Source organism: Eptesicus fuscus, chromosome 15, assembly GCF_027574615.1.
Source record: "Eptesicus fuscus isolate TK198812 chromosome 15, DD_ASM_mEF_20220401, whole genome shotgun sequence".
In the NCBI taxonomy this organism is placed as follows: Eukaryota; Metazoa; Chordata; class Mammalia; order Chiroptera; family Vespertilionidae; genus Eptesicus; species Eptesicus fuscus.
The window spans coordinates 4,296,539-4,303,417 of record NC_072487.1 but is presented as its reverse complement, the minus strand read 5'-3'; the positions used below and the strand labels follow the sequence as shown (position 1 = coordinate 4,303,417).

Genomic DNA, 6,879 nt, shown 5'->3' with positions numbered 1-6,879 from the left:
AACTGGTGAATATAATAGAATCAGGGGCATAGAAAGGGAGTGGAACTGATAATTCTTAGGTGGAAAGGGGTATGGGGGGTGCAGGAAGAGACTGGACAAAAATTGTACACCTATGGATGAGGACCGTGCGGGGGAGGTAAGGGCAGAGGGTGGGGTGGGAACCGGGTGGAGGGGAGCTATGGGGGGAAAAAGGAGAAACTATTGTAATAATCTGAACAATAAGGATTTATTAAATTAAAAATAAATAAATAAATAAAAAAAAAACCAAAACCAGCTTTCCCCCTAACTGTTGATACTCATCAATGTTTTATGAGACTTCAAACTGTACAACACTGTTCAACACTGAAGAACAATAGGTGTCAGTGTCTTTATTCCGTTCCGTGTCATATTGCAGAGAAATTATTCTTCGTCACTGCTCAGCACAATCATCAATATGCTTAACGCTTAATCGTCATTTGTATTATTTTACTTTTTTCCAGTTTCTTTGCATTATAGTGTCTCTGTTACTGGTTTCTAAGAGCTTGTTTATGACTAAAGATGTTAACCATTTCTCATGCCTTGCAAATGAAATACCATGTTTATTGTTATTATTTTACAGTGGTGCTTTACTTTCTGGTATACCGAAGTTGTGTATTAAATATAATCATGTTCTGTTAAAAAAAGAAAAAAATTACAGATTATTAGAATTAATAAGTATCTTCAGTAAAGTCACTGAACACAGGACCTGTATTCAAAAATTTATTCTATTTACATATAATAGTATCACACAATAGAAAGTAATTTTAAGGCAATATAACTTATAATAGCAACAAAAAATCAAACAAGTAAATCTAACAATTAATGTGTACAACAACTATATTTAAAATTACAAAACTTTTTTGAGAGAATTAGATAAAACTTTCAAATAATGAGGAATACCATGTTCATGAGTAGGAAGGTTTAGTATTATGAAGGTGTTGATTTTCTCCAAATTAATTTATGGAGTCAATAAATCTTAATCGATGTCCCAGGAGTGTTTGTGTGTGTATGTGTGAGTGTGTCTCTCTCTATGTATGTGTACATGTGTGTGAACTGACATGCTGATTTTAAAATTTAATAGGAAACACAAAACAAAATTCATTGACATTTTGAATATCCTTAGCCCAAGCAATTTCAACTCATTGAAGGGATTTAGAAGTATACATTGGCAGTTATAGGATAGTCATGGGGATATAAAGTACAGAATAGTGAATATAGTCAGTAATATTGTAATAAATATGTATGGTGCCAGTTGGGTATGAACTAGACTTATCAAGGGGATCACTTCCTAAGTTATATAAATGTGTAACCACCATGGTACACAGCTGAAACTAATACAATATTTAATGTAAAATGTAATTGAAAAAATGCCACAAAGAAAAGTTAAGATACTCTTGAACAATAACAAAGCTGGTAAACTTTCAGTACTAGATAGGAAGACCTATTATATAAAGCTATAGAAATCATAATAGTGAGATATTTTTATATGTCTTTACTAGAGACCTGGTGCAAGAAATTAGTGCATGGGATGGGGGGTCCCTCAGCCCGGCCTGCACCCTCTTACAATCCAGAACCCCTCGGGGGATGTCTGACTGCCAGTCCAACTGCGGGATCAGGCCTAAACCAGCAGTTGGACATCCCTCTTGCAATCTGGGACCGCTGGCTCCTAACAGCTTGCCTGCCTGCCTGCCTGACTTCCCCTAACTGCTTGCCTGCCTGCCTGATCGCCCCTAACCACCTCTGCCTCAGTCCCCACCTTGGTGGCTTCATCTGAAAGGATAGTCTGGAATGTCATTCGGCTATCTGGTCTAATTAGCATATTATGTTTTTATTATTATAGATTGATTTTTAGAGAGAGAAACATCTATTGGCTGCCTACTGCACGCCCCCTACTGCGAGCTCACATCCAGGCAGCCAGGGATTGAACTGGAGACAGCTCAGTGCCTGGGGTGATGCTCACACACTGAGCAGCACTGGCCAGGGCATGGTAGTGAGGTCTTTATGGAAAAGTAAACAAATGGAACATTGAAGAGAACAGAGTCCAGACCCACATACATGGTCACTTGATTTATGACATAAAAAAATTACTCTGTGGGTGGAATGAACATTTTCAATAAACAGTGCTGCCTTGATTGAATGTCTTTATGGGAAAAAAGTGCATCTTGATTCCCTTCTTCACACCAAATCAGCTCTCAATAAATTGCACGAACAACTTCTAAATAGATTATAGATCTAAGTGTGAACAGAATTAAAAAAACTTTTAGAGGAAAACAGAAAATTATCATTATAACCTTATGGTTGGTTAAGATTTCTACAATGGCACACAAATAGTATTGCTCATCTATATATATATATGCCTAAGTGACCATTATGACTGGACAACTGGACGACTGGACTACCAGCCAGTTACTATGATGCACAGTGACCACCAGGGAGCAGAAGCTCAATGCAGGAGCTGCTTCCTGGTGATCAGTGTGCTCCCACAGCCAACCTCCCACTGTCCCTCCCGCTGGCCTGCCAGACCGAGGGACCTCACCAGTGCACAAATTCGTGCACTGGGCCTCTAATAAAGGATAAATGATAAATTTTAATATGTGACTATCAAGATCTATTTATCAATAGTCACTATCTATAATAATAAAAGCATAATATGCTAATTAGACTAGATGACCTTCTGGATGACCTTTTGGATAAAGCCAGGACTGTGAGGGAGTCCGGGTGCCTGCCAGCAGCTGAAGGGAAGCCCAACTCCCAGTTGCCAGAGGGAAGCCAGTGCCGGCAGCCAGGGGAAGGAAGGTCTACTCTTGCACGAATTTCATGCATTGGGCCTCTAGTTTAGAGAATAAAAAGGCAAGACAAGTAGTGAAAAATATATTCTGGATTATTTATATATATAAAAGGCTAATATGCAAAGTATCCCCTTGGGAGTTTGATTGGGAGCGGGTGTTCGATCGCTTGCTATGATGTGCACTAACCACCAGGGGGTGGCATGGAAAAAGGAAGGCGCTGGCCAGCAGCTGGAATGCTCTGATCAGCCCTGATCACCTGCCACACCTGCCACGCCTAGGGAACATACCTGTGCATGAGTTTTGTGCACTGGGCCTCTAGTACATATATAATATATATATATATATATATATATATATACATAATATATATATGTATTAATTAGCATATTACTCTAATAAAAGAGTAATATGCTAATTAGACCGGGAGACCTTCCAGAGACCTTCCGGATGTCCTTTCAGACAAAGCCATGGTGGTAGGGCTGAGGCAGAAGCAGTTAAGGGCAATCAGGCTATCAGGGGAGAGCAGTTAGGGGGATCAGGCCAGCAGAGGAGGGCAGTTGGGGGCGATCAGGTCAGCAGGGGAGGGCCGTTGGGGGTGATCAGGCAGGCAAGCAGGTGAGCAGTTAGAAGCCAGCGGTCCCAGATTGCGAGAGGGATGTCCAACTGCCGGTTTAGGCCCCAGGGATCAGGCCTAAACTGGCAGCTGGACATCTCCCAAGGGGTCCCCGATTGGAGAGGGTGCAGGCTGGACTGAGGGAACCCACACCCTGTGATGAATTTCATGCACCGGGCCACTAGTATATATATAAAACACTGGTGGAGGTTTCCTAAGTGCTTCATCTGACCTGAGGATCCTGAAACAATCTGACTTCCCTGTCTCCTTGAATAGTGCCATTTTTGTTTTTCATCTTCCCAGTAGCACTGCCTTGGTCATTTAACTGTTTGTGTGCCAGCCCTCACTCCTGTGGGCAGCAATCTGCTTCCCAGCAAGATCTGTGTATATCTCCATCCCCTACCCTCCTAACTACCCAGCCCTGCTCATGTCCTCTGCTCCAGTGAGTGATCTAGGTCATTAAGAAATAGTCCCTGAAGTCTACTTAATGTAGTGTAAGTGAGGTGGCACAATGTAGAGCATCTAACTCACCCCTTATTCGCATCATCAGGGGAGCTTAGAAATATATACCAATGTCACAGGCCCCACACTCACCATTTAAATTCAAATCTCTAGTGGGGGGACTGGAGCATCTGCATTTTTGAAAAGTGCCCCAGCTGATTCCAACATGCAGCCAGGGTTGAAAGCCCCAAGTTGGTTGAAGCCTTTGCAAGATTTCAGTCCTTTGAACCCCACTTTACTCATTATGAAATGAAACGACGGAAAGAGATTATTAGGAGAGAAAGGCCTTTCTTTTTCTTTGCTGTGGCCTTCCACAATTACGAGAAGCACCTGTAATTAAACCCCAAGATAGTTAGCACCTCTGATTCAAACAGCCCCTCTCTTCAAACCCCAAGACAAGTTACTCTCAAGGCTACATTCTTGCATCCTCCACCCCCTGCTATTTTTACAGCTCAGGGACAGTTAATAGAAAGTTCCCTTCCCCCCTTCTCTTTAAACAAGACTCTTTTGAACTCTTCATAACTGTGACTCTATGCATGTTTTTCAGGCTTTGGAAAAATACTGGTAAGACACCTCCTTAGGACATCTACCTGGACTGTCGCCTAAAAAAGACAAACTTTTCAAAGACAACCCCCTGATGTCTTCTGAATTTCAGCCCTGAAATCCCCTCCCTTCCTGGTCACCTGCCACAGCCGCCCAGGCTTTAAGAGGGGGAGCAGCTGTTTGCTGCTTGTCCTTGCACTGGTTAGCAATGCACCAGCCCTTTCCCTTCGGGAAAGTAAAGATAAACTCCCTCTCTCTGCATCTATCTCTTCTCTCAGTTGTGACTTCTTTCACAGCCCATGACACAGGCCAAAAACCCTAACATAGATGATGTTAATAGTCTACCACAGCTCTAAATTCTAGGAAGAATGAACACGTCTAGAAAGGTTAAAAAGAAAATTTCCATTTAAGAGTTAAATTATTATTTGCAGCAACCTGGATGGAACTGGAGAACATTATGCTAATTGAAATAAGCCAGTCAATGAAAGAAAAATACCACATGATCTCACTCATTTGTGGATAATAAAGAACATTATAAACTGATGAACAAAAAGATAGATATAGAGGCAGTAAAACATCAAACAGACTGTCAAATTATAGCAGGAAGTTTAGGGAGAGGTGGGGGAGATAAGAGATCAACCGAAGGACTTGTATGCATGCATATAAGCATAACCAATGGACGCAAAACACTGGGGGTGAGGGCATGTATGGGAGTGGAGTGTGTGTGTGGGGGGGCAGCGGTAAGATATGTACACATATCGCCCTGACCAGTTTGGCTCAGTGGATAGAGCGTTGGCCTGCGGACTCAAGGGTCCCAGGTTTGATTCCAGTCAAGGGCATGCACCTTGGTTGCGGGCACATCCCCAGTAGGGGGTGTGCAGGAGGCAGCTGATTAATGTTTCTCTCTCATCATTGTTTCTAACTCTCTCTCCCTCTCCCTTTCTCTCTGTAAAAAAATCAATAAAATATATTTTAAAAAAAGATATGTACACATATAATACCTTAATTTAAAAAAATGGAAAAAAATAAAAATGTTAAATTATTGAATATTAATTGTTCTGCAATACAGAAAATTTTGAAGGAAGAAAAGGTGTTGTTAATAAATTTATCTATAACTGCTTCCAGGCTGAATTTAACACTGAATGTTAGAAATAAAAATCTATGTGGTGAAATTGATAGTGTTGCCTATATACAACCTAAATCTAGTTTTAGTCCATTAAAATATTCTACTGCTATTTGGTTTCATGGATTAATTAGTAACTTCTAGAAGTATGTCTTTCTTTCCTCCAAAGTCAAGATGAGCATATCAAAATTTTGACACAGATCCAAATTCTCTGAAACTGAGGAAAATATTTAATATGCAAATATTTTCTACTTTCAGATTTATGTTTCTCATAGCTGAAAAAAAATGTGTGATGAAATAATCTTCTTCTTAATCAGTTGTTATAATGTTTCCTTTTTCTTTGAAGACAAAATTTGTCTACAAATGTTCTGTGGAAATGTGGAAATGATAACTGAGGAAGGAGCCAGAATTGACCCGATGCTAAATGAGGTGGAGAGGAAATGGCGCCAGGGGAGCTAGAGGCCAGGGGGAAAAGGAAAAAGAAAGAAGCAGAAGGGAGATCTGAATAGGGATGATATCATAGAGAGTTTCCTTAAAATTGGGGAAAAATTAAAGGGGAAATAAGAAAAGAAAGAATCAGAAGATAGTTTTTTATTTCTCCTTCCCTCACCCCAATATGGAATCTCTTCTTCCTGTCCCTGAGCCTCAGCAGCACTCATCTAGTCTCTCTTATGAAGGTGTTAACTATTTCGTACCTTTTCTTGGTTTTTTATTTACAGGCATGTCCGAAGTTTCTGTCTTGCATATCACAAGATTTTTCAATTGCAGTAATGCTTCACAATTACACCGCTGTCACAAGAGTAAATTGGATTAAGCTGCAGTTCTTTTGGGTTTGCAAAAATATGTGGTTTTCATCTGAATCAGATCATTATTGCTAATACAAGAGAGAATCACGCCTGAGCCAAAAAGTTGCTCTATTTGTGAACAATCATTCATTTATTCAATCGCTATTCATTTGAACATATATGTATATTGGTGGTTAATCAACCAATCAGATCCCCCTCCCATAGGAGGATGGGAGTAGGAGGAGGAAAGACCAGGAGGTTGAGAGGTAGAGAGATAAAGGCCACACCAGGGCCAACCACTAGTGAAGGACACTTAAAACTAAATACTTAAAACCAGCTCTTATTACTCAGGACAACGAGACTTAAGATGGAGCTACATTACACCGCCTGTGAGGACTTTTCAATAGAGACATTCCTGGCTGCATTTGTGAGGAAGAAAGCACCACAAGTCATGCTGATGAGAATTCCCATTTCAGAGTCACCGATGATGCTCTCTGAGGTGTGGCT

General features: G+C 40.7%; 1 long non-coding RNA gene across 1 annotated transcript; it reads right to left on the bottom strand.

Moving 5' to 3' along the window:
- Nucleotides 1–352: 352 nt before the first annotated feature.
- Nucleotides 353–4,244, bottom strand: LOC129151660 (uncharacterized). The gene is made up of 2 exons (XR_008558318.1): nt 4,015–4,244; nt 353–650 (listed from the first exon to the last, which is right to left on the bottom strand). It is a non-coding gene; the product is annotated as an uncharacterized LOC129151660 (long non-coding RNA).
- Nucleotides 4,245–6,879: the final 2,635 nt, after the last annotated feature.